Here is a 27,653-nt window from a genome sequence, read left to right on the forward strand (position 1 = left end):
GTTATTCTGCGGCATTAATTCATAACCAAGTTTGAGACTTTTTAAAATTCAGTCACTGCTGTTTCACTCACACTGACACTAGTATAATAAACAGACAACAGCAACAACTTGCATTGCCACAGAGCCTTTAACATCGAAAAAACATCCCAAAGAAAATGGCCAAAGTGTTGGTCAAAGAAGTGGGTTTTAGGATGGTCTTTAATCTGACACAGCACACAAAATAATCAAATGGAAGAAATTTTACAAATCTTTATTATAAAATAAGATTTCCCCATCATTTTATCACCAATTTATATTGAAATGATAATCATTTAATTCAACTGCAAATGTGAAATCCAGAAATAGATTTACTGATGGGAAATAACATGATGTGAAACCCAGCATCCAGTTCAGAAATGTAAGATGATTGATTTTGATAGTTGGATATGAAATATATTTGAATTCGGTAACACTCTCTGGTACTACGTTAACAAAGAGTGTAATATGGATATTATGGAGGCCATATAGGTGGGTTCTTTCCGAGTTGGTGCTAGGGGCGGGGAGACGTTGTATATCTGCTGGGCTCTGCCTCAGACTGGAGTCACCTCTTGGATCAAACCCCTTCATTCTAAAGCACAAACCAAATTCATTTGTGACTGTGTGTTTTGAGATCGAAACTGATCTCACTTCACATTTCATTGCACGGACTCATGCTGGATAATTGTGCTCAGTGATCAGACTCTCAAAGACCCATTCTCACCATTTCCCCCCTTACCTTGTAACCTTCGTGGACTGTCCACAGGACCAGTGTTTATCTGAGTAAATGGGACTTTCTCTTACCTTTCTCCTCAGTCGATCTATGGAAGCTTTTTGAATCGGAAGGGTTCTCTCTGGTTGCTGCTCTCACAATCCTGTGCTGATTCACCTGCTGTTGTTCCTCAGTCTACAATCCCTGTTTACTTCCAGCTGTGGACTTTTCTCAATCACTCCCTCATTCACCGGGATATCTGATTATGGCAGGGCAGAAAATGAGACCAATATTGACGGTGTAATGTGCACTTTTCCTCGAATGTTTAATTAAAATAAAAGTAATTCAATCTTAAACAATTGAATAACAAATATTTAATTGAATAAACACTTTGTTTGAGGAACTCTGTTCCCACATTCCATGTCTCTTTACCATCCCGACCACAATATGTGATCGTTTTATTGTCCAGTCCCAGTTAGAGACACTTCCTTCTCCATGTCCCGCCCCTGGTTTTAGGATCACATTTGTTTATTTTGAATCAGTGGCAATTCATTTACATTTTCTGGCTGATCTCCATCCAGGGGCCAGACTCCTATTTTCCAAGTGTATTTTAGTGGCATCTTCGACAAACAGAGAGCGTTGATGGGACAATATCCTCAGCGACATGGTTCTACCCACAGAAGGCAGCTGTACTGCCCCAAACCGTGACTGGGAAGTGTGACTATTGTCGTGAGTTCACTTCACTGAATATTTATATAACACAACACAACATTGGACTGATTTATCACAGAAAGAATAGATTTCACCTGCTGTGAGTGTTACTGTTTAGTGTGGACACTCCGATGAGTAAAAGTCCTGTTAACAGTTGTGGAGTGGGTTTCTAACCGTCTTGAATTGACAGTTCATGACTCAGAAGCTGGATGTGTCTCCAGTTAGCTGCAAATTCCAAAGTTTTGGCATGTGGGGTGGGGAACGAACGTTTGTAACGACAAGTGAGACAATTTAATAAGAATATTTAACCGTCGAACAGGTATTAACTGTAATAACAACACCTCAGTGTGGGAATGTGGAGGGAACGTTGACCATATTTCGTCGAACAAGAGAAAATAGAAGCTCTCAGCAATTAACTTGTTTCTATTTTGCTATAAATGATCATTGCTCTATACAACTGGACGATTGATTACAACTCATTCTCATGGCTGTAACAAATATCTCTGATTAAAGAAAATCAGGATCAGTAAGTGAATGATTTGAAGTAGAATGTGTAAACAAATATGGCCCATTCTTAGTTTTAGGATAAATCAAATCGCTATCTCCAAAAATTTCAATAGTTGATGGGGAATTTGAGTTGAAAAAATTATCGAGGCCACTGTCCAAACACAATGGATATGGTCGAGGCAATTACACTTTTGAGAGGGCACGGTGTCAACAAAGGATGACATTATACCGTGTCTGATACAACAGGGCGAGGAGCGCAGTTTATCACCACAGGATGGCAGTGTGCCGTGTCTGGCACAAGGGGGCGGGGAGGGCACTGTATCACCACAGGATGGCACTATACCGCCTGTGACACAAGGGTGCAGGGAGGGCACTGTGTCACCACAGGATGGCAGTGAACCGTGTATGGCACAAGGGGGAGGGGATGCACTCTGCCACCACAGGATGGCAGTGTACTGTATCTGACACAAGGGGGCGGGGAGGGCACTATGTCACCACAGGATGGCAGTTTACTGTTCCTTACACAAGGGCCGGGGCAGGCACTCTAGGGCACCGACCCAAAACAATGGCAGTGCACCATATGAGAGAGAGAGGAGGCGTGTGTATATCAGTCAGTGACTCTTTGTGTTTGATAGAGAGAGATAGGGGAAGTGAATCCGTGTCGAAATCAGTGAGTGAAACTGAATGTGTGTGTGTGTGTGTGTGTGTGTGTGTGTGTGTGTGTGTTTGTGTATGAGAGAGAGGGAGAGTGAAACAGATTTTATCAATGGGCAACTGAGGATTGTGTGAGTATGAGAGAGAGAATGGATGCCTCTGTATAACTGTGAGACTCTGAATATGTGTTTATGTGAGGGAGCCAGATACATAGTGTATCAGTGAACAACTGATTGAGTGCGTGTGTATGAGAGAGACAGAGAGAGAGAGACAGAAGATGCATCTGTATATCTGAGTGACTCAGAGCAGGTGTGTGTATATGTGATGGAGGGAGACACACAGTGTATCAGTGAGGGACTGACTGAGTGTGTGTGTATGTGAGAGGCAGAGAGAGAGAGAGAGAGAGAAAGAGAAAATGGCTCTGTATATCTGAGTGAGTATGTGTGTCAGCGAGGGAGACAGAGGATGCCTCTGTATATCAGTGAGTGACTGAGTATCTGTGTGTATTTTATGTTGGGGAGAAGCAGCAGGAAGATGAAATCTAACCTTTAACCATCAACCACTTCTAAAATCCCAACAATTTAAATTGCCAGAAGACACTTGTCCATATCAAACGTTCAATCTGACACAGCAAGTGCAGACTACGTGCAAAGTGCAAAAACCTCTTACTCTTATCGATAAAAAGCTGGAGGAAGTGAGTTCCCGCAAATGGAAACCGTTCGCCTCTGTCTCTGCGACTTTCAGCATGTTGCTTTTATGTTGAGTCACTCAGGGGCAGACATTTTGAGACCCACTCAGTTCCCCCTTCAATTTGTTTTTTTACAAGAAGGTTTATTCAATCCCACTGTTTTTTGATTAAAGTAGCTCTGGGTTTCAATTCGACCCTAACATTTGCCTGAGAATAATGGGGTCACCGACATTCGGTGTTGATTAATTCTCTGCATAAGATTTTATTTTTAACTCTAATCACCATCTGGTTTCTACCCAGAAACGTGTGTGTGACGAGAACTGCATTGAATGTAGAAATGTGTTTCCTTCGATATAACCCCCCACTCTCAGACATTCTCAGTCACTCACCCAATTCATCCATTGAAAAGACTGAAGCGACATGTGATCTGGTCCGCACTGCTCCTGTCCCCAGTCAGGACTCTGTTACTCGGGGATTCGGCTGATCTCCCCGCCTTGCTCTCCCTGTCCACAGTGAAGACTCTGGTACTCGGGGATTCGGCTGATCTCCCCGCCTTGCTCTCCCTGTCCCCAGTGAAGACTCCGATACTCGGGGATTCGGCTGATCTCCCCGCCTTGCTCTCCCTGTCCCCAGTCAGGACTCTGATACTCGGGGATTCGGCTGATCTCCCCGCCTTGCTCTCTCTGTCCCCAGTGAAGACTCTGATACTCGGGGATTCGGCTGATCTCCCCGCCTTGCTCTCCCTGTCCCCAGTGAAGACTCTGGTACTCGGGGATTCGGCTGATCTCCCCGCCTTGCTCTCCCTGTCCCCAGTGAAGACTCTGATACTCGGGGATTCGGCTGATCTCCCCGCCTTGATCTCCCTCTCCCCAGTGAAGACTCTGATACTCGGGGATTCGGCTGATCTACCCGCCTTGCTCTCTCTGTCCCCAGTCAGGACTCTGATACTCGGGGATTCGGCTGATCTCCTCGCCTTGCTCTCCCTGTCCCCAGTCAGGACTCTGGTACACGGGGATTTGCCTGATCTCCCCACCTTGCTCTCCCTCTCCCCAGTCAGGACTCTGATACTCGGGGATTCGGCTGATCTCCCCGCCTTGCTCTCCCTGTCCCCAGTGAAGACTCTGATACTCGGGGATTCGGCTGATCTCCCCGCCTTGCTCTCCCTGTCCCCAGTGAAGACTCTGGTACTCGATGATTCGGCTGATCTCCCCGCCTTGCTCTCCCTCTCCCTAGTCAGGACTCTAATACTCTGGGATTCGGCTGATCTCCCCGCCTTGCTCTCCCTGTCCCCAGTGAAGACTCTGATACTCGAGGATTCGGCTGATCTCCCCGCCTTGCTCTCCCTGTCCCCAGTGAAGACTGATACTCGGGGATTCGGCTGATCTCCCCGCCTTGCTCTCCCTGTCCCCAGTGAAGACTCTGATACTCGGGGATTCGGCTGATCTCCCCGCCTTGCTCTCCCTGTCCCCAGTCCGGACTCTGATACTCTGGGATTCGGCTGATCTCCCCGCCTTGCTCTCCGCTCGACACAATCTGAGTGGAGCCTCCAGGAAGTGTCAGCGCACATCAAACTCGCTGTCACCTCTTCCGCTAAATGTTATTGACATATAAGGATCGTGTGGGGCATAACCAGAAACCTCGCGTTGCCTTTACTCTTCCGACCAGCTGATTCACGTGGGTTTGACGCGAGTTAACTTTCCTATTAAGTGATTAAATGATATCAATGCTTTGATTTACAATCACCCCATTGATTTGAATCAAACAGCACAGAAGGAGGCCTTCCGGCCCTTGGTGCCTGTGCCGGCTCTTTGAAAGAGCTATTCATTTTTTCAGATTCACCTGCCCTTTCCCCATGGCCCTGCAAACTTTCTCCTTTTCAAATATGTATCCAATTCCATTTTGAAAGTTACTAAACTGTGTCATTTCACCGCGAGCGACTGGACAGACAGACCAACATTTATACACAGAGTCATTGGCGTAGATTTTAAAAACGAATCTGCTTCCACCGCCCTATTATTGAAGTCAATGGAAGCAGATCAGGGATGAGGGAAATCTGAACAGTCAGAATTTTACATCAAAACACGTAAACCAATAGTACAGATTTAAGTAAAGGGCTCTCTGTCATTCACTCTCTGCCCCCTCGCCCCGCCAATCACTGATCAAAGTAAGGGGCTCTCTCTCATTCTCCCTCTCCCCCTCCCCCATCACTGATTAAAGTAAGGGGCTCTGTGTCATTCTCCCTCTCCCCCCTCCCCCCGCCCATCACTGATTAAAGTAAGGGGCTCTGTGTCATTCTCCCTCTCCCCCCTCCCCCCGCCCATCACTGATTAAAGTAAGGGGCTCTCTCTCATTCTCCCTCTCCCCACTCCCCCCGCCCATCACTGATTAAAGTAAGGGGCTCTCTCTCATTCTCCCCCTGCCCCCGCCCATCACTGATTAAAGTAAGGGGCTCTCTCTCATTCTCCCCCTGCCCCCGCCCATCACTGATTAAAGTAAGGGGCTCTCTCTCATTCTCCCTCTCCCCACTCCCCCCGCCCATCACTGATTAAAGTAAGGGGCTCTCTGTCATTCTCCCTCTCCCCCTCCCCCCGCACATCACTGATAAAAGTAAGGGGCTCTGTCTCATTCTCCCCCTGCCCCCGCCCATCACTGATGAAAGTAAGGGGCTCTCTCTCATTCTCCCTCTCCCCCTCCCCCCGCACATCACTGATAAAAGTAAGGGGCTCTCTCTCATTCTCCCCCTGCCCCCGCCCATCACTGATTAAAGTAAGGGGCTCTCTCTCATTCTCCCTCTCACGCCTCCCCCCACCCATCACTGATTAAAGTAAGGGGCTCTCTCTCATTCTCCCTCTCCCCCCTCCCCCCGCCCATCACTGATTGAAGTGAGGGGCTCTCTGACTTTCTCCCTCTCACCCCTCCCCCCACCCATCACTGATTAAAGTAAGGGGCTCTCTGTCATTCTCCCTCTCCCCCTCCCCCCGCACATAACTGATAAAAGTAAGGGGCTCTCTCTCATTCTCTCCCTGCCCCCGCCCATCACTGATTAAAGTATGGGGCTCTCTCTCATTCTCCCCCTGCCCCCGCCCATCACTGATTAAAGTAAGGGGCTCTCTCTCATTCTCCCTCTCCCCCCTCCCCCCGCCCATCACTGATTGAAGTGAGGGGCTCTCTGTCATTCTCCCTCTCCCCCCTCCCCCCACCCATCACTGATTAAAGTAAGGGGCTCTCTCTCATTCTCCCCCTCCCCCTCTCCCCATCCATCACTGATTAAAGTAAGGGGCTCTCTCTCATTCTCCCTCTCCCCCCTCCCTCCGCCCATCACTGATTAAAGTGAGGGGCTCTCTGTCATTCTTCCTCTCCCCACTCCACCGTGGGCCGTAGCATCGGTCCCTGCCATTGGGTCAAACCTGAGTGATGCCCGACGAACACCGCCCAACCCACCGGATGACGTGGCTCTTGATTTTTAAACGCGTGTGGCAGTTTAAGCTGTCATGTGTGACGTCAGTAACCTGGCAACAGCGCGCGTGTGACGTGTGTTGAGGGGCGGGGTCGCGAGCTGACTGATGGGAGAGTTCAGGGGACTGGAGAGCATGAACCGGTCTCCATCCACCGCCATCATCTCAATCCACCGCCATCCTCCCCGTGGTGAGGATCAACCGGTCCCCATCCACCGCCATCATCTCAATCCACCGCCATTCTCCCCCTGGAGAGGATCAACCGGTCCCCATCCACCGCTATCATCTCAATCCACCGCCATCCTCCCCCTGGAGAGGATCAACCGGTCCCCACCTACTGACATCATCTCAATCCACCGCCATCCTCCCCCTGGAGAGGATCAACCGGTCCCCATCCACCGCCATCATCTCAATCCACCGCCATCCTGCCCCTGGAGAGGATCAACCGGTCCCCACCTACTGACATCATCTCAATCCACCGCCATCCTGCCCCTGGAGAGGATCAACCGCTCCCCATCCACCGCCATCCTCCCCCGGGTGGGGGTGTGAATCAGACGGTGAATCAGACTCATCCATTCCTTTCTCACCTCCAGACTCCACTATTCCAATACTTTCCTGCCCGTCCTCCCATCTTCCACCCTCCATAAACATCAGCTCATCCGAATCTCTGCTGCCCATATCCGAACCCACACCAAGTCCCGTTCACCCATCACCCCCTGTGCTCACTGACCAACATTGTCTCACGGTCCGGGAACGCCTCCATTTTAAAATTCTCATCCTTGTTTTCAAATCCCGCCAGGAACCTCGCCCCTCTCCCGTTCTCTGTAACGCCCTCCAGCCCTACAACCCTCCGAGATCTCTGCGCTCCTCCAATTCTGCCCTCCCGTGCATCCCCCGATTTCCTTCGCTCCACCATTGGCAGCCGTGCCTTCACCTGCCGGGGCCCCAAGCTCTGGAATTCCCTCCCGAAACCTCTCCACCTCTCTCTCCTCCTTTAAGACGCTCCTTAAAACCTACCTCATTGACCGAGTTCTGGATGGGCTCTAACCAGAGCTCTGTCCAGCTGATCCAATGGAATGGCGGGACAGGCTCGAGGGGTTGAACGGCCTCATCCTGTTCCTGTTCAACGGGCTCGAGGGGCTGGACGGCCTCCTCCCGTTCCTGTGTACTGTTTATTGGGTGGGGTGTGACATCGACGGATAATGAGACACTGTCACACTTTCTGGGGAAGGCACTGTGTCACCACACAATGGCAGTGTACTATGTGAGAGAGGATGTGTATACATATCAGTGAGTGAGTGTGAGAGAGAGAGGATGCCTCTGTATATCAGTGAGTGAGTGTGAGAGAGAGAGGATGCCTCTGTATATCAGTGAATGACTCTGAGCGAGTGTTTGGGAGAGAGAGGATGCTTCTGTATATCAGTGAATGACTCTGAGTGAGTGTTTGGGAGAGAGAGGATGCCTCTGTATATCAGTGAGTGACTGAGTGAGTGTGTGAGAAAGGATGCCCCTGTATATCAGTGAGTGACTCTGAGTGAGTGTGAGAGAGAGGATGCCTCTGTATATCAGTGGGTGACTCTGAGTGAGTGTGTGAGAGAGCGAGAGGATGCCTCTGTATATCAGTGCGTGACTCTGAGCAAGTGTGTGAGAGAGAGGATGCCTCTGTTCATCAGTGAGAGTGTGTGAGAGAGAGAGGATGCCCCTGTATATCAGTGGGTGACTCTGAGTGAGTGTGTGAGACAGTGGATGCCTCTGTATATCAGTGAGTGACTCTGAGTGAGTGAATGTGTGGGAGAGAGGATACCTGTGTATATCCGTGAGTGAGTGAGTGTGTGACTCTGAGTGAGTGTGTGAGAGAGCGAGAGGATGCCTCTGTATATCAGTGCGTGACTCTGAGCAAGTGTGTGAGAGAGAGGATGCCTCTGTATATCAGTGAGTGAGTGCGTGTGTGATTGTGAGTGAGTGTGTGAGAGAGAGGATGCCCCTGTGTATCAGTGAGTGACTCTGAGTGAGTGTGTGAGAGAGAGGATGCCCCTGTATATCAGTGAGTGACTCTGAGTGAGTGTGTGGGAGAGAGGATGGCCCTGTATATCAGTGAATATGTGAGCAAGGATGCCCCTGTATATCGTTGAGTGAGTGTGTGAGAGAGGATGCCCCTGTATACCAGTGAGTGAGTGAGAGAGAGGATGCCCCTGTATATCAGTGAGTGTGTGTGAGAGAGAGGATGCCTCTGTAGATCAGTGAGTGTGTGTGAGAGAGAGGATGCCCCTGTATATCAGTGAGTGTGTGAGAGAGAGGATGCCCCTGTATATCAGTGAGTGTGTGAGAGAGAGGATACCCCTGTATATCAGTGAGTGAGTGTGAGAGAGAGGATGCCCCTGTATATCAGTGAGTGAGTGTGTGAGCGAGAATGTTTTGTCGAAACAGCAGAGGGCCTTTCAGACCCTCGGGCCTGCAACACAGGGACAGAAAAAGGCCATTCAGTGCGTCGAGCCTGTTACACTGTAACAGCAAGGGACCATTCAGCACCTTGAGCCTTTAATTCAAGAAGAGGAGCAGGCCATTCAACCCTGGAGTCTGTTACACAGGAACAGGAGGAGGCCATTCAACCCTGGAGTCTGTTACACAGGAACAGGAGGAGGCCATTCAGCCCCAGGAGTCTGTTACACAGGAACAGGAGGAGGCCATTCAGCCCCAGGAGTCTGTTACACAGGAACAGGAGGATGCAATTCAGCCCCTGGAGTCTGTTACACAGGAACAGGAGGAGGCCATTCAGCCCCAGGAGCCTGTTACACAGGAACAGGAGGAGGCGATTCAGCCCTTGGAGTCTGTTACATCGGAACAGGAGGAGGCCATTCAGCCTGCGTGAGTCGATGACAGAGGAACAGGAGGCCATTCAACCCCTCGAGCCTGTTACAGAGTCATAGGAGAGAGGATGGACCGCCACCTCCTGTTCCCGAGTGACGGGGTCGAGGGGCTGGACGGCCTCCTCCTGTTCCTGTGTACTGTTTATTGGGTGGGGTGTGAAACCGACGGGTAATGACACAGTGTAACACACTTTGGGGAAGGCACTGTGTCACAACACAATGGCAGGGTAACGTGTGAGAGAGACAGTGAGAAAGGTTGTGTGTATAGATCAGTGCGTGAGTGTGAGAGAGAGAGGATGCCTCTGTATATCAGCGAGTGACTCCGAGTGAATGTGCGAGAGAGAGAGGATGCTTCTGTATACCAGTGAGTGACTCTGAGTGAGTGTGTGAGAAAGAGGATGCCTCTGTATATCAGTGAGTGTGTGTGTGAGCAAGGATGTTTTGTGGAAACAGGAGGGAGCCTGTCAGTCGCTCGAGCGTGTTACACAGGAACAGGAGGAGGCCATTCAGCCGCTGGAGTCTGTTACACAGGAACAGGAGGAGGCCATTCATCCCCTGGAGTCTGTTACACAGGAACAGGAGGAGGCCATTCAGCCCCTGGAGTCTGTTACACAGAAAGAGGAGGAGGCCATTCAGCCCCTGGCGTCACATAGGAACAGGAGGAGACGATTCTCCATTAGGAGTCTATTATTAAGGATAGGGTGACTGAACACCTCGAGAATTTTCAGTTAATCAGAGAGAGCCAGCATGGATTTGTGAAAGGTAGGTCGTGCCTGACAAACCTGATTGAATTTTTTGAAGAGGTGAATAAAGTAGTGGACAGGGGAACGTCAATGGATGTTATTCATATGGACTTCCAGAAAGCATTTGATAAGGTCTCACATAAGAGACTGCTTGCTAAGTTGGAAGCCCATGGAATCGAGCGAAAATTACGGACTTGGTTAGGAAATTGGCTGAGCCAAAGACGACAGAGAGTAGGGATAATAGCTAAGTATTCAAATTTGCAGGATGGGACCAGTGGAGTCCCACAGGGATCTCTCTTGGGGCCTCAATTATTCACAATATTTATTAACGATTTAGATGAAGGCATAGAAAGTCTCATATCTAATTTGCCGATGACACAAAGATTGGTGGCATTGTAAGCAGTGCAGATGAAAACATAAAATTACAAAGGGATATTGATAGTTAAGTTGAATGGGCAAATCTGTGGCAAATGGAATTCAATGTGGACAAATGTGAGGTCATCCACTGAAGATCAAAAAAGGATAGAACAGGGTAATTTCTAAATGGTAAAAAGTTAAAAACAGTGGATGTCCAAAGTGACTTAAAGGTTCAGGTACATAGATCATTGAAGTGTCATGAACAGGTGCAGAAAATAATCAACAAGGCTAATAGAATGCTGGCCTTTATATCTGGAGGACTGGAGTACAAGGGAGCAGAAGTTATGCTGCAGCTATACAAAACCCTGGTTAGACCGCACCTGGAGTACTGTGAGCAGTTCTGGGCACCGCACCTTCGGAAGGACAAATTGACCTTGGAGGAAGTGCAGCGTCGGTTTACTATAATGATACCCGGACTTCAAGGATTAAGTTACAAGGAGAGATTACACAAATTGGGGTTGTATTCTCGAGAGTTTCGAAGGTTAAGGGGTGATCTGATCGAAGTTTATAAGATATTAAGGGAAACGAATAGGGTGGATAGAGAGAACCTATTTCCCCTGGTTGGGGATTCTAGGAGTAGGGGGCAGAGTCTAAAAATTAGAGCCAGACCTTGCAGGAGGGAGATTAGAAAACATTTCTACACACAAAGGGTGGTAGAAGTTTGGAACTCTCTTCAGCAAACGGCAATTGATACTAGCTCAATTGCTACATTTAAATGTGAGATGGATAGCTTTTTGGCAACCAAAGGTATTAAGGGATATGAGCCAAAGGCAGGTACATGGAGCTAGATCACAGATCAGCCATGATCTTATGAAATGGCAGAGCAGGCAGGAGTGGCTGAATGGCCTACTGCTGTTCCTATGTTCCTAACCCCTGGAGTCTGTTACATCGGAAGGAGGAGTTCATTCAGGCCCAAGAGCCTTCTACAAATGAACAGGAGGAGGCCATTCAGCCCGTGAAGCCTGTTACACAGGAAAAGGAGGAGGCGTTTCAGACTCTGGAGCCTGTTACATCGGAACAGAAGGAGACCATTTGGCCCCTCGAGTCTGTTGGACAGGAAGGAGGAGGTCATTCCGCCAGTAGACCCTGTTTCACAGGAACTGGAGGAGGCTTTCAGCCCCTCGAGCCTATTATACAGGAACAAGAAGAGTCCAGTCAGCCCCTTAGAAAGTTTTACATAGGAACAGGTGTAGACCGTTCAGTCCCTCTGACCTGGTACCATGAACAGGATGTGGCCATTCAATGCCGCGAGCCTGTTACAAAGAGCAGTAGGTGGCCTTTCAGACCCTCGAGCCTGTAACAGAAGAATAGGAGAAGACATTAAGCCTGCGTGAGCCTATTACAAAGGAACAGGAGGCCATTCAACCCCTGGAGCCTATTACACAGAAATTGGAGGCCATTCAACCCCTCGAGCCTATTACACAGGTATAGGAGGCCATTCAACGTCTTGACCCTGTTACACAGGAACTGGAGGAGGCCATTCAGCCCCTCGAGACTTTTACAAAGGAACAGGAGGACGCCGTTCAGTCCATCGAGCCTGTTATACAGGAGCAGGAGGAGGCCATTCAGCCACTGAAGCCTGTTGTACAGGAACCGGAGGCCAGTTTGCTTCTGGAGCCTGTTACATAGGAGCAGGTGCGGAAAATTCAGTCACTCTGGCCTGGTCCCAGGAATAGGACGTGGTCATTCAACGCCTCGAGCCTGTTACACAGGAAGAGGAGACCAATTCTCCCCTAGAACCTGTTGCACAGAAACAGGAGTTGGCCATTCTGCCCCTGGAGCCTATTATGTAGGAACAGGAGGAGGCAATTCAGCCCCTCGAGGAAATGATTTAAAATAAGACGAGGCCATTCAACCCCTCGAGCGTGTTACACATCAGAGGCAGACTTCAGGAGGACATAGACAGATTGTTGACATGGGCAGGCACATGACAGATGCAATTTCACACGGATAAGTGTGAAGTGATGCACTTTGTGTGGAACAACATGGAGAAACAGTATAATCTGAATGGTATTTTAAGGGAGGTGGAAGAGCACAGGGGCCTGGCGGCGCATATGCACAAATCTTTGAAAGTGACAGGGCAAGTTGATAATGCGGTTAAGAAAGCGCCTGGGATAATTCGATTAGTGAATAGGGACATTGAATACAAAAACAAGTAAGCCATGCTATACCCCAGCTGGAGTATTGTGTACAATTCTGGGCATCACACTTTAGGAAGAATGTCAAGGCCTTGAAGAGGGTACAGAGGAGATTTACCAGGATGATACCATGGGTGAGCGACTTCAGTTATGTGGAGAGATTGGAGAAGCTGGGATTGTTCTCTTTAGAGCAGAGAAGGTTATGGGGAGAACTAATAGAGGTGTTCAAAATTATGAGGGGTTTTGACAGAGCAAATAGGGAGAAACTGTTTCCTTTGGCAACTTGGTCAGTGACCAGAGGTCATCGATTTAAAATAAAATCAAACGAACTAGAGGGAAATTGAGGAGAAATCTTTTCACACAGATGTTTGTGAAGATCTGGAACGCACTTCCTGAAAGGAGCTTTCAAAAGGTAATGGGACAAGTAATTGAAGAGGATTAATTTGCAGGGTGATGGGGATAAAAGTTGGGATGTGGGACTAAATTGCACTGCTCTTCCAAACAGCTAGCAAAGGCAAGATAGACTGAATGGCCTCCTTCTGTGCTGTAAGATTCTATGGTTCTTTGATTTAGCCATAATCTTCCAAAGCTCTCTTGATTCAGGAAATTGTCCTTTTAGATTGGAACTGGAGGAGGCCATTCAGCCCCTCGAGCCTTTTACACAGGAACAGGAGGCCATTTAGCCCCTCGAGCCTGTCACATCGGAACAGGAGGCGGCCATTTAGCAACTGGAGCCTGTTAAATAGCACGAGAAAGGGACCATTCCGGCCGTCGAACCTGTTACGTTGGAACGGAAGGAGGCCATTTCGTCCCTTGAGCCTGTAACATAACAACAGGCGGCGGCCATTCAATCGCTCAAGCCTGTTTTTTCGGAACAGAAGGAGGTCATTCAGCCCCTCGAGCCTGTTACATAGGAAAAGGTGAAGGTCATTCAGTGCCTGGAGCCTGTTTGCTGGTGGTGCCCTGCTCAGATCTGTGCACCTGTGTTGACGTTTATGGTTAAGTTAAAAAAAATCCTTCCCCATTGATTTCTTATTTAAATGATGCATTAGGACCGTAACTGGCAGGGTTCGAACCTGCAAAATGAAACCCCAGTGGAATTCACCGTTTGTCCACGATTAGGAGCAAGACAGTAGGGAAGTGAGATGATGGCGGTGGATGGGGACCGGCTGATCCTCTCCAGGGGGAAGATGGCGGTGTATTGAAATGATGGCGGTGGATGGGGACCGGTTGATTCTCTCCAGGGGGAGGAAGGCGGTGGATTGAGATGATGGCGGTGGATGGGGACCGGTTGATCCTCTCCGGGGGAATATGGCGGTAGATTGAAATGATGGAGGTGGATGGGGACCGTTTGATCCTCTCCAGGGGGAGGATGGCGGTGGATTGAGATAATGGCGGTGGATGGGGACCGTTTGATCCTCTCCGGGGGAATATGGCGGTGGATTGAGATGATGGCGGTGGATGGGGACCGGTTGATCCTCTCCAGGGGGAGCATGGCGTTGGATTGAGATGATGGCGGTGGATGGGGACCGGTTGATCTTCTCCAGGGGGAGGATGGCGGTGGATTGAGATGATGGCGGTGGATGGGGACCGGTTGATCTTCTCCAGACCCCTGAACGCTCCCATCAGTCACCTCGCGACCACGCCCCTCGACACACGTCTCACGCGCGCTGTTGCCGGTTTACTAAAGTCACACATGACAGCTTAAACCGCCGCACGCTTTTAAAAATCAGGAGCCACGTGACCCCTGTGCGGATGTGGGGCGGTGTTCGTGGGCTGGGCCGGGCACCTGATTATTGGACAGAGATGTCAATCAGGTTTGACCCAATGGCATGGACCGACTCTATGGTGGCGGGGGGAGAGGGCGTTTATTGCTGCCGAGTCCGCAGCGCGCATGACCAGCCGCGCCGCCCCCGATCATCGGATGGTCCCAAGGGGGAGTGGGAAGAGGGAAAATGACAGAGAGCCCGTTACTTTAATCAGTGAAGGGCGTGGGGTGGGGGAAAGGGAGAATGAGAGGGAGCCCCTTACATTTATCAGTGATGGGTGGGATGGGGGGAAGAGGGAGAACGACAGAGACTTCAATAACATTAATTTCCAGCAACTATCCTGCAACCTAATTTTCTGAGTCTGGCCCTCACTGTTGTTGTTTGTTTTTTATACTACTGTTTTCACAACACGGGAGGGTCTAAATCATTGGGGGTAAAATTGGACACTGGCAGCGGGCGTAAAATATTCGGAATCGCTTTTCCCGCCACTTACACCATACACCTGATATTGAGCTGTATTGAATTCAATGGGACTGTATAACGGGTCAGCCATGAGAAACCGCCTCTTTTTCGTCCACGCCCATGTTCAATTTCACCCCATTCAGCGTGTAAGAGCGTCCAAGACCATAGACTTCCCTACAAATTAGAGGGGAGGTGGTTGTCCATAACTTGGAGAGGATGCAGAAAGGATTTCCCAGAACCGTACCAGGGATGAGGGACTTCAGTTATGTAGCGAAACTGGAGAAGCTGGGGTTGTTCTCCTTGGAGCAGGATAAGGGGAGATTTAATCGAGGAGTTTTGATAGGGTAGATAGGGAGAAACTGTTTCCACTGGCAGGAGGGTCGGTAACCAGAGGGCGCAGAGTGATGATAATTGGCAAAGAAGCCAGGGGGAGATGAGTGGAATTTTCTTTACGCAGCGAGTTGTTCTGATCTGGAACCGAATACCTGAAAGGGCGGTGGAAGCAGATTCGTGTTTAAAATCTACCCCAATGACTCAGTGTATAACTGATGCTCTCTCTGTCCAGTCGGTCCCAGTGAAATAAAGCAGTTTAGTGATGTTCAAAATAGAATCGGATCAATAATTGTAAAGGAGAAAGTTTGCAGGGCCATGGGGAAAGTGCAGGGGAGCGGGACTAAATGGATCGCTCTTTCAAAGAGCCAGCACAGACACCAGGGGCCGAATGGCCTCCTTCTGTGCAGTTTGATTCAAATCAATGGGGTGATTGTAAATCGAAGCATTTACATCATTTGAGCATTTAATAGAAAATTTAACCCGCATCAAACCCACGTGAATCAGCTGGTAGGAAGAGTAAAGGGAACCCGAGGTTTCGGGTTTTGCCCCACACGAACTTTGTATGTCAGTAACATTTAGCGGAAGAGGTGACAGCGAGGTTGATGTGCGCTGACACTTCCTGGAGGCTCCACTCAGATTGTGTCGAGCGGACAGCAAAGAGGGGAGATCAGCCAAATCCCCGAGTACCAGAGTCCTGACTGGGGACAGGGAGAGCAAGGCGGGGAGATCAGCCGAATCACCGAGTATCAGCGTCTTCACTGGTGACCGGGAGAGCAAGGCGCGGAGATCAGCCGAATCCCCGAGTATCAGAGTCCTGACTGGGGACAGGGAGAGCAAGGCGGGAAGATCAGCCGAATCACCGAGTATCAGCGTCTTCACTGGTGACCGGGAGAGCAAGGCGGGGAGATCAGCCGAATCCCCGAGTATCAGAGTCCTGACTGGGGACAGGGAGAGCAAGGCGGGGAGATCAGCCGAATCACCGAGTATCAGCGTCTTCACTGGTGACCGGGAGAGCAAGGCGCGGAGATCAGCCGAATCCCCGAGTATCAGAGCCTTCAGTGGGGACAGGGAGAGCAAGGCGGGGAGATCAGCCGAATCCCCGAGTATCAGAGTCTTAACTGGAGACAGGGAGAGCAAGGCGGGGAGATCAGCCGAATCTCCGAGTATCAGAGTCCTGACTGGGGACAGGGAGAGCAAGGCGGGGAGCTCAGCCGAATCCCCGAGTATCAGAGTCCTGACTGGGGACAGGAGCCGTGCGGACCGGATCTCATGTCGCTTCAGTCTTTTCAATGGATGAATTGGGTGAGTGACTGAGAATGTCTCAGAGTGGGGGATTATTTCGAAGGAAACACATTTCTACATTAAGTGCACAGCTCGTCGCACACACGGTTCTGGGTAGAAACCAGATGGTGATCAGAATTAAAGATAAAACCTTATGCAGAGAATGAATCAACACCAAATGCGGGTGATCCCATTATTCTCAGGTGAATGTTAGGGTCGAATTGAAACCCAGAGCTACTTTAATCAGAACACAGTGGGATTGAATAAACCTTCTGGTATAAAAAAAAAACAAATTGAAGGGGGAACTGAGTGCGTCTCAAAATGTCTGCCCCTGAGTGACACAAATTAAAAGCAACATGCTGAATCTTGCAGAGACAGAGGCGAACGGTTTCCATTTGTGGGAACTCACATCCTCCAACTTTTTATCGATAAGAGAAAGAGGTTTTTGCACTTTTCACGTTGTCTGCCCTTGCTATGTCTGATTCAACGTTTGATATGGGCACGTGTCTTCTGGCAATTTAACTTGTTAAATGCCTGTCTGTGTAGGATTTTAGATTTGGTTGATGGTTAAAGGTTAGATTTCATCATCCTGCTACTTCTCCCCAACAGAAAATACACACAGGTACTCAGTCACTCACTTATATACAGAGGCATCCTCTGTCTCCCTCTCTGATGCGCATACTCACTCAGATATGGAGAGCCATTTTCTCTCTCTCTCTCTCTCTTCCTCTCACATACGCACACATTCAGTCAGTCCCTCACTGATACACTGTGTGTCTCCCTCCATCACATATGCACGCACCTGCTCAGAGTCACTCAGAAAAACAGAGCCATTTTCTCTTTCTCTCTCCTCTCTCTGCCTCTCACATACGCACACACTCAGTCAGTCCCTCACTGATACACTGTGTGTCTCCCTCCATCACATATACACACACCTGCTCAGAGTCACTCAAATATACAGATGCATCCTCCCTCTCTCTCTTTGTCTCTCTCATACACACGCACTCACTCAGTTGTTCACTGATACCCTATGTATCTGGCTCCCTCACATAAACACACATTCAGAGTCTCACAGTTATACAGAGGCATCCATTCTCTCTCTCATACTCACACAATCCTCAGTTGCCCACTGATAAAATCTGTTTCGCTCTCCCTCTCTCTCATATACACACATACACATTCAGATTCATTCATTGATATAGATAAGTAAGCACTTCCCCTATCTCTCTCTATGAAACACACACAGAGTCACTGACTGATGTACACACGCCTCCTCTCTCTCTCATATGGTGCACTGCCATCGTTTGGGGTCGGTGCCCTCGAGTGCCTGCCCCGCCTCTTGTGTAAGGAACAGTAAACTGTCATCCTGTGGTAACACAGTGCCCTCCCCGCCCCGTTGTGTCAGGCACGGTACAACGTCATCCTTTGGTGACACCGTGCCCTCGCTAAAGTGTGAGTCCTTCGATCATATCCATTGTGTTTGGAGAGTGGCCCCGATAAATCTTTCAACTCCAATTCCCCATCAACTACTGATATTTTTGGAGATAGTGATTTTATTTATCCTAAAACTAAGAGTAGGCCATATTTGTTTACACATTCTACTTCAAATCATTCACTTACTGATCCTGATTTTCTCTGATCAGAGATATTTTATTACAGGCATGTGAATGAGTTGTAATCTATCGTCCAGTTGTGTACATCAATGACCATTTATAGCAAAATAGAAACAAGTTAATTGCTGAGAGCTTCTATTTTCTTTTGTTCTCTTAAATATGGTCAAAGTTCCCTCCACATTCCCACACTGAGGTGTTGTTATTATAGTTAATATCTATTTGAGGGTAAAGTATTCTGATTAAAATGTCTCACTTGTCGTTACAAACGTTCCGTCCCCACCCACACATACCAGCACTTTGGAATTTGCAGCTAACTGGAGACACATCCAGTCTCTGAGTCAGGAAATGTCAATTCAAGACGGTTAGAAACCCACTCCACAACTGTCAACAGGACTTTTACTCATCGGAGTGTCCACACTAAACAGTAACACTCACAGCAAGGGAAACCCCTTCTTTCTATGATAAATCAGTCCCATGTTATGTTATATAATTATTCAGTGAAGTGAACTCTACAATAGTGACACTACCCAGTCACGGTGTTGGGGCAGTACAGCTGCCTTCTGTGGGTAGAACCATGTCGCTGAGGATATTGTCCCATCAACTCTCCCTGTTTGTCGATGATGCCACTAAAATACACTTGGAAACTAGGAGTCTGGCCCCTCGATGAAGTTCAGCCAGAAAATATAAAGGAATGGCCACTGATTCACAAATAGCAAATGTGATCCTAAAAACAGGGGCTGCACATGGAGAAGGAATTGCCTCTAATTGTGGCTGGGCAATGAAACGATCAAATATTGTGGTCGGGGTGGTAAAGAGACATGGAATGTGGGAACAGAGTTCATCAAACAGTGTGTTTATTCAATCAAATATTTGATATTCAATCGTTTCAGATTCAATTCCTTTTATTTTAATTCAATATTAAAGGAAAAGTGTATTTTGCATTCGACTTCACATCGTCAATATTGGTCTCATTTTCTCCCCTGCCATAATTAGATCTCCAGGTGAATGACGGAGTGATTGAGAAACGTCCACAGCTGGAAGTAAACAGGGATTGTAGACTGATGAACAACAGCATGTTAAACAGCACAGGATTGTGAGAGCAACAACCAGAGAGAACCCTTCCGATTCAAAGAGCTTCCAAAGTTCGACTGGGGAGAAAGGTAAGAGAAAGTCCCATTTCCTCAGATAAACACTGGTCCTGTAGACAGTCCACAAAGGTTACAAGGTAAGGGGGGAAATGTTGAGAATGAGACTGGGAGAGTCTGATCACCGAGTACAATTATCCAGCATGAGGCCGTGCAATGAAATGTGAAGTGAGATCAGTTTCTGTCTCAAAACACACAGTCACAAATTAATCTTGTTTGTATTTTAGAGTGAAGGGGTTTGATCTAAGAGGTGACTCCATTCTGAGGCAGAGCCCAGCAGATAAACTGTGTCTCCCCGCCCCCAGCACCAACTCGGAAATAACCCACCATTATCGCCCCGATAATATCGATATTACACTGTATGTTAATGCAGTAGCAAACACTGTTACCGAATTCAAATATATTTCATATCCAAATATGAAAATCAGTCCTCTTACAATTCTGAACTGGTTGGTGGGTTTTACTTAATGTTATTTCCCATCAGTAAATCTATTTCTGGATATCACAATTGGAGTTGAAATAAATGATAATTTAAATATAAATTGGTGATAAAATAATACGTAAATTGTATTCTAATATTGATTTGTAAAATTTTTCCATTTGATTATTTTTTGTGTTGTCAGAATAAATGTTCCGGGTGATCACCTGATCCAGCTCCCGGCCTCGGCCGAGGGTTCTTTTTATTCAACTGAAAGCGATGTTTCTCCAGATACAATCTAGATTCATTTCCGTGCACTTTCAATACAATTACCTGATTATTATGGGGACCTGCTTCTGGCAGAAAATATAAACACCGACTTTCATCCCTTTTAACACTAACTGGAGGTTCCAGAAATGTGGTTGGTCCAAATTTTGTAACATTCCAGATGTACAAAGAATGTGACGATCAGATGTTTTGCCATCGAATTCAGTATTGTGGCAGTAATTTAAATGGTCCCTGTTAACTGTTGCAGGTTTAGATGGCTTAAGACAATCAGATTTACAGAGCAGACGGGGTCTGTTTTTAACAATGTGACTATTTTATCGATGTCCTTCTGTAGATGCGGTGCTGCTTAATATTCTGAGAAGCTCGAACTGATGGTGAATTCAGTAAATCCCCAGTATCCGGTCTTGTGGTGTAAAAAATCCGTTACTGTAATCGCAGCTTCATGGGTAGAAAAAGTGTCTGAAAGTTTAGGGTTAATCTTCATCTTAACTGAACTCCAAGTACGTGATGGTGGTTTTTGTTATTTCCGGTTGAGTTATTTTCGTTGAGTGATTTCCTGTATTGCCAGGGAAACAATCTGTCAGATCTCAGTACAAGAGGCGTTGGTTCCAATTTATATCCGAAAGACCATGAAACATTCATTTTGAACTCCTATCGATATATTCAGACCATGACACATTCTGTGTAAACTCCTATCGATATATTCTGACCATGAAACATTCAGTGTAAACTCCTATCGATATATTCTGACCATGAAACATTCAGTGTAAACGCCTATCTATATATTTAGACCATGAAACATTCAGTGTAAACTCCTATCGATATATTCAGGCCATGACACGTTCAGTGTAAACTCCTATCGATATATTCAGACCATAAAACATTCAATGTAAACTCCTATCGATATATTCAGACCATGAAACATTCAGTGTAAACTCCTATCTATATATTTTTAGTGTAACATTGAGCACTGTTGCCTTTGCTGATTATAATATTCAATAACCTTTTAAGTGTTCTGTTATATATTTCAGAAATCTTATATCAGTAGATTTAAATTCATAATTACTCATTACTTTAATTTAGGCAAATGTTACGCAGTAAGGATTTTTTATTAACACTTTGACATTTCACCAAATATTTCAAACTGAAATGTATGGCCTGATTTGTTACTGTTCTCTAGATATTACATTTCTAAACTTCCAGTTTAAGCTGAACAATTCTCAAAACTAGTCATCTGTTTTTTCTGTTTATGATCTTAAAGGAAAGTTTGGAAAACTACAAAACAGTTTTGCACTGATCAGTAAAGAAGGTTTCTGTAGTTGAACTCTGAGTAACTTATTGAACTAAACTTCCCCATTTATAGAACATATCTTCTGGCAACACGCAGAGAGGGAAGGGATCGTGTCCTTTAATGGGGTGGTTTTAAAACCGTTACATTTTTCCGTGAAAAGTTGCTTACATCTTGTCCAAACGATATAGATCTGAAGCCTGAAATATAGAGTTTGTAAAACGTGCAGTTTATTGGGATAAAAAGCTGTGGCCTTTCAGTGGGATTTTCTTTTCCAGCTGAAGTGTGTGTCCCTCGGTCACATCCATTGTGTCTGGAGTGTGGCCCTGGTAAATCTTTCAACTCCAATTCGCCAGCAACTACTGATATTTTTAGTGATTTGATTTATCCTAAAACTAAGAGTGGGCCATATTTCATTACACATTCTACTTTAAATCATTTGATTACTAATCCTGATTTTCTCTAAACAGAGATATTTTATTACAGCCATGAGAATGAGATGTAACCTGTTGTACAGTTGTCTACATGAATGACCATTTTTAGCAAAATAGAAACAAGTTTATTGCTGAGAGCTTTTATTTTCTCTTGTTCTCTTAAATATGGTCAACGTTCCCTCCACATTCCCACACTGAGGTGTTGTCATTACAGTTAATACCTATTTGACAGTTAAATATTTTTATTATAATGTCTCACTTGTAGTTACAAACGTTCCCACACCCACATGCCAAAACTTTGGAATTTGCAGCTAACTGGTGACACACCCAGCCTCTGAGTCAGGAACTGTCAATTCAAGACGGTTGGAAACCCAGTCCACAGCTGTCAACAGGACTTTTACTCATCGGAGTGTCCACACTAAACAGTAATACTCACAGCAGGGGACACCTCTTCTTTCTGTGATAAATCCGTCCCATGTTATGTTATTTTGTGTAAATATTCAGTGAAGTGAACTCACTACAATAGTCCCACTTTCCAGTCACGATGTTGGGGCAGTACAGCTGCCTTCTGAGGGTAGAACCATGTCACTGAGGATATTGTCCTATCAACTCTCCCTGTTTGTCGATGATGCCATTCAAATGCACTTGGGAAATAGGAGTCTGGCCCCTGGATGGAGTTCAGCCAGAAAATATAAAGGAATATTCACTGATTCACAAATAGCAAATGTGATCCTAAAAACAAGGGTGGGGCATGGAGAAGGAATTGTCTCGAACTGGGGCTGGAGAATGAAACGATCACATATTGTGGTCGGAGTGGTAAAGAGACATGGAATGTTGGAACAGAGTTCATCAAACAGTGTTTATTCAATCAAATATTTATAGTTTTTCAATTGTTTAAGTTTCAATTACTTTTATTTTAATTCAACATTAGAGGGCAACTGTATATTACATTCTCCTTCACACCATCAATATTGGTCTCATTTTCTGCCCTGTCATAATTAGAGCACCCGGTGAATGGCCGAGTGATTGAGAAAAGTCCACAGCTGGAAGTATACAGGGATTGTCGACTGAGGAGCAACAGCAGGTGAACCAGCACATGATTGTGAGAGCAGCAACCAGAGACAACCCTTCCGATTCAAAGAGCTTCCATCGATCGAATGGGGAGAAAGGTAAGAGAAAGTCCCATTTCCTCAGATAAACACTGGTCCTGTAGACAGCCCACAAAGGTTACAAGGTAAGGGGGGAAATGGTGAGAATGAGACTGGGAGAGTCTGATCACCGAGTACAATTATCCAGCATGAGGCCGTGTAAAGAAACGTGAAATGAGATGTTTCTGTCTCAAAACACACAGTTACAAATGAATCTTGTGTGTGTTTTAGAGTGAAGGGGTTTGATCTAAGAGGTGACTCCATTCTGAGGCAGAGCCCAGCAGATATACAGTGCCTCCACCCCCTCCCCGCCACCCTCCACCCCCACCCCGACCCAGCACCAACTCGGAAAGACACCACCTTCATGGCCCCGATAATATCGATATTAGGCTGTGTGTTCAGGTAGTACCAGACAGTGTTATTGAATTCAAATATATTTCATATCCAACTATCAAAATCAATCATCTTACAATTCTGCACTGGAAACTGAGTTTTACTTAATGTTATTTCGTATTAGTAAATCTATTTCTGCATTTCACAATTACGGTTGAATTAAATGATAATTTAAATATAAACTGGTGATAAAATGATACGTAAATCGTATTCTGATAATGATTTGTCAAATTTCTTCCAATTGATTATTTTGTGTGTTGTCAGAATAAATGTTCTGGGTGATCACCTGATCCAGCTCACGGCCTCGGCCGAGGGTTCTTTCTATTAAACTGAGAGTGATTTTTTTCCACATACAATCTGGATTCATTTCCGTGCTCTTTCAACACAATTATTATGGGGACCTGCTTTTAGCAGAAAATATAAACACTGTCTTTCAGCCCTTTAAACACTAACTGGAGTTTGCCGAAATGACGCTTATCCAAATTTTGTAACATTCCAGATGTATAAAGAATGTGACGATCAGATGTTTCGCTCTCGAATCCAATATTGTGGCAGTAATTTAAACGGTCACTGTAAACAGTTACAGGTTTAGATGGTTCAAGACAATCAGATTTTCAGAGCAGACAGGGTTTTTTTCAATAATGTGACTGTTTTATCCATGTCCTTCTGTAGATGCGGTGCTGCTTAATGTTCTGTAGGGCTGGCACTGATAGTGAATTCACTAAATCCCCAGTATCCGGTCTTGTGGTGTAAAAAAATCCGTTATTGGAATCGCAGCTTCATGGTTCGAAGAAGTGTCTGAATGTTCAGGGTTAATCTTCATCTGAACTAAACTCCCAATACGATGGTGGTTTTTGTTATTTCCGTTTCGTTATTTTCGTTGAATGATTTCCTCTGTTGCCAGGGTAACAATCTGTCAGATCTCAGTACAAGAGACGTTGGTTCAAATTTATATCCGAAAGGGAGGGAAGGGGATCAGGATCAGACTGTGCGGGGAGTGTCTGGGACTGGGGAGGGAGGGGGATCAGGATCAGACCGTGCGGGGAGTGTCTGGGACTGGGGGAGGGAGGGAGGGGGATCAGGATCAGACCGTGCGGGGAGTGTGTGGGACTGGGGGAGGGAGGGAGGGGGATCAGGATCAGACCATGCGGGGAGTGTCTGGGACTGGGGAGGGAGGGGGATCAGGGTCAGACCGTGCGGGGAGTGTCTGGGACTGTGGGAGGGAGGGAGGGAGGGGGATCAGGATCAGACTGTGCGGGGAGTGTCAGGGACTGGGGGAGGGAGGGAGGGGGATCAGGATCAGACCATGCGGGGAGTGTCTGGGACTGGGGAGGGAGGGGGATCAGGATCAGACTGTGCGGAGAGTGTCTGAGACTGGGGAGGCAGGGGGATCAGGATCAGACTGTGCAGGGAGTGTCTGGGACTGGGGGAGGGATGGAGGGGGATCAGGATCAGACCGTGCGGGGAGTGTGTGGGACTGGGGGAGGCAGGGAGGGGGATCAGTATCAGACAGTGCCGGGAGTGTCTGGGACTGTGGGAGGGAGGGAGGTGGATCAGGATCAGACTGTGCAGGGAGTGTCTGGGACTGGGGGAGGGAGGGAGCGGGATCAGGTTCAGACCGTGCGGGGAGTGACTGGGACTGGGGGAGGGAGTGTGGTTTTTGGGAGGGGTATGTGTGAGTGACGTTTGAGGGTGGGGGACATGTGATTGAGGGTGGAGGGTGGGTGACGTGAGTGAGGGTGGAGCGAGGAGGCTGTGTGAGTGATGGAGGTGGTGATATGTGAGTGAGGCTGGAGGGAGATGGATGTGAGTGAGGGTGGAGGGAGGTGAATGTGTGATTAACTGTGGATTGAGGAGGATGTGTGATTGAGGGTTGAGAGAGGGGGGTGTGAGTGATGTTGGATGTAGAGCGATGTGAGGGGGAGGGAGGGAGGTGTGAGTGAGGGTGGATGGAGTGGGATGTATGAGTGACGGTGGAACGAGTTGGATGTGTGAGTGATGTTAGAGGGTGTGGGATGTCACTGAGGGTAGGGAGTGTGAGATAAGGTGGAGGGAGATACATGTGAATGAGGGTTGTGTGTTTGGGATGTGCAAGTGAGGGTGGAAGGAGGGTGATATGTGAGTGAGGATGGACGGAGGGCGATGTGTGAGTGAGAGTGGAGGAAAGGTGATGTGTGAGTATCGGTGGACTGAGCGGGATGTGTGGTTGAGGGTGCAGGGAGGGGGATTTGCGTGATGGTGGAGGGAGGTGGATGTGAGTGAGGGTGCAGACAGGGGGATATGTGAGTGAGGGTGGAGGTTGTGGGATGTGAGTGTGGAGGGAGGGGGATGTGACAGTGAGGGTGGAGGGAGGGGGATGTGATAATGAGGGTGGAGGGAGGTGAATGTGTGAGTGAGTGTTGCGGAAGGAGTGTGTGTGTGGGTGTAGGATAAGGAGGGAGATGTGTGAGTCAGGGTGGAGGGAGGGAAATGTAATTGAGGGTGCAGTGAAAGTGATGTGAGTGAGAGTGGAGGGAGGGAAATGTGAGTGAGGGTGGAGGGATGGGGATGTGAGTGAGGTTGATAGGGGTGACGTGAGTGAAGGGGAGTGAGGGGTTTGTGTGTGATGGTGGGGGGAGGGTGATGTGAGTGTGGATGGAGGGAGGGTGATGTGTGATTAAGAGTGGAGTGAGGTGTTTGTGGGTGAGAAGGGAGGGAGGGGATGTGAGTGTGGGTGGTGGGTGGGGGATGTGAGTTAGAAAGGAGGGAGGGCATGTTAGTGAGCGTGGAGTGAGGGGTATGTGTGTAGTGTAGTGGGAGGGGGACGTGAGTGAAGGTGTAGGGAAGGGGCTGTGAGTAAGAATTCGAGAAGGGTGATGTGTGTCAGGGTGGAGAGACGGTGATGTGAGTGAGAAGGGAGGGAGGGGATGTGAGTGTGGGTGGTGGGTGGGGGATGTGAGTTAGAAAGGAGGGAGGGTATGTTAGTGAGCGTGGAGTGAGGGGTATGTGTGTAAGTGTGGTGGGAGGGGGACGTGAGTGAAGGTGTAGGGAAGGGGCTGTGTGTAAGAATTCGAGAAGGGTGATGTGTGTCAGGGTGGAGGGACGGTGATGTGAGTGAGAAGGGAGGGAGGGGGATTTGAGTGAGGATGGTTTGAGGGGGATGCTTGTGAGGGTGGAGGGAGAGTGATATGTTTGAGGGTCGGGGATGATTTGTGAGTGAGGGTGGAGGGAGGGGGATGTGATTGAGGGTGGAGAGAGTTGATTTGTGAGTGAGGGTGGAGGGAGGAGGATGTAAGTGGGGTTGGTGGAAGGGCTAAGTGACTGAGGTTGGAGGGCGGGGTATATGAGTGATGGTGGATGGTGAACAACATGACTGAGTGTTGGTTTAGTTAGTTCGGGAAGAAGGAGGAGTATGTGAGTGAGTGTGGAGGGAGTGGAATGTGAGTGAGCATGTAGTGAGGGGATGTTCATGAGTGTGGAGTCTGGGAATGTGTGAGTGAGGTCGGAGGGAGGGTGACGTGATTGAGGGTAGAGGAAGGGTGACGTTGGTGAGGGTGCAGGGAGTTGGATGTGTGAGTAATGGGGTGGGAGAGGGAAGTATGTGTGAGTGTGGAGGGAGGGGGACGTGAGTGAAGGTGGAGTTAGGGGATGTGAGTGAGGGTGGAGGGACGGATATATGAGTGAGTGTGGTGGGAGTAGGATTTGAGTGAGGGTGGAGGGAAAGGGATGTGAGTGATAGTGGAGGGATGGGACGTGTGAGTGAGAGTGGAGGGAGAGTGATGTATGAATGAGGGTGGAATGAAGGGTATATGAGTGCGGGTGAAGGTGATGTGTTTGAGAGTGAGTGTGGAGGAACGGGATGTGAGTGAGGGTGGAGGGAGTGTGAAGAGAGTGAGGGTGGAAGAAGGGGTTTTGAGTGAGGATGGAGGGAGGGGAATATGTGTGTGTGGAGGGAGGAGTTTGTTATTCAGGGTGGAGGGAGTGGATGTCGATTGAGTGTGTAGGGAGGGGTTGTGAGTGACGGTGGAGGGAGGGGGATGTGAGTGATGTTGGAGGGACGGGGAGGTGAGTGACGATAATGAGATGTTAATGTGAATGATGGTTGTGGGAGTGGGATGTGTGAGTGAGGTTGGTGGGATGGTGTGGGAGAGAAGCTGGAGAGAGAGAGATCTGAATTAGGGTGGAGGGAGTGGGA

The 27,653-nt window shown here is 47.8% G+C and overlaps 1 protein-coding gene and 1 long non-coding RNA gene across 3 annotated transcripts in view; one reads left to right on the plus strand and one right to left on the minus strand.

Annotated features, from left to right (window-relative positions):
- The first annotated feature begins 15,872 nt into the window (after positions 1–15,872).
- Positions 15,873–27,653, plus strand: part of LOC137314549 (uncharacterized) — a 31,583-nt gene continuing 19,802 nt past the window's right edge. Inside the window, exons 1-3 of one of the 2 annotated variants that reach the window (XM_067979853.1) lie at positions 15,873–16,773; positions 19,359–19,525; positions 22,941–23,107. The gene's annotated coding sequence lies outside the window, so the exon portion shown is untranslated. Of the gene's footprint in view, positions 16,774–19,358; positions 19,526–22,356; positions 22,755–22,940; positions 23,108–27,653 lie in introns of those variants that run through there. The other variant, XM_067979855.1, reaches the window with a different exon arrangement.
- On the minus strand, positions 19,129–22,564 carry LOC137314551 (uncharacterized). The gene is made up of 3 exons (XR_010961221.1): positions 22,375–22,564; positions 20,262–20,772; positions 19,129–19,563 (listed from the first exon to the last, which is right to left on the minus strand). It is a non-coding gene; the product is annotated as an uncharacterized lncRNA (long non-coding RNA).

The sequence above is a fragment of the Heptranchias perlo genome, unplaced genomic scaffold (genome assembly GCF_035084215.1).
Source record: "Heptranchias perlo isolate sHepPer1 unplaced genomic scaffold, sHepPer1.hap1 HAP1_SCAFFOLD_52, whole genome shotgun sequence".
Taxonomy (NCBI): Eukaryota; Metazoa; Chordata; class Chondrichthyes; order Hexanchiformes; family Hexanchidae; genus Heptranchias; species Heptranchias perlo.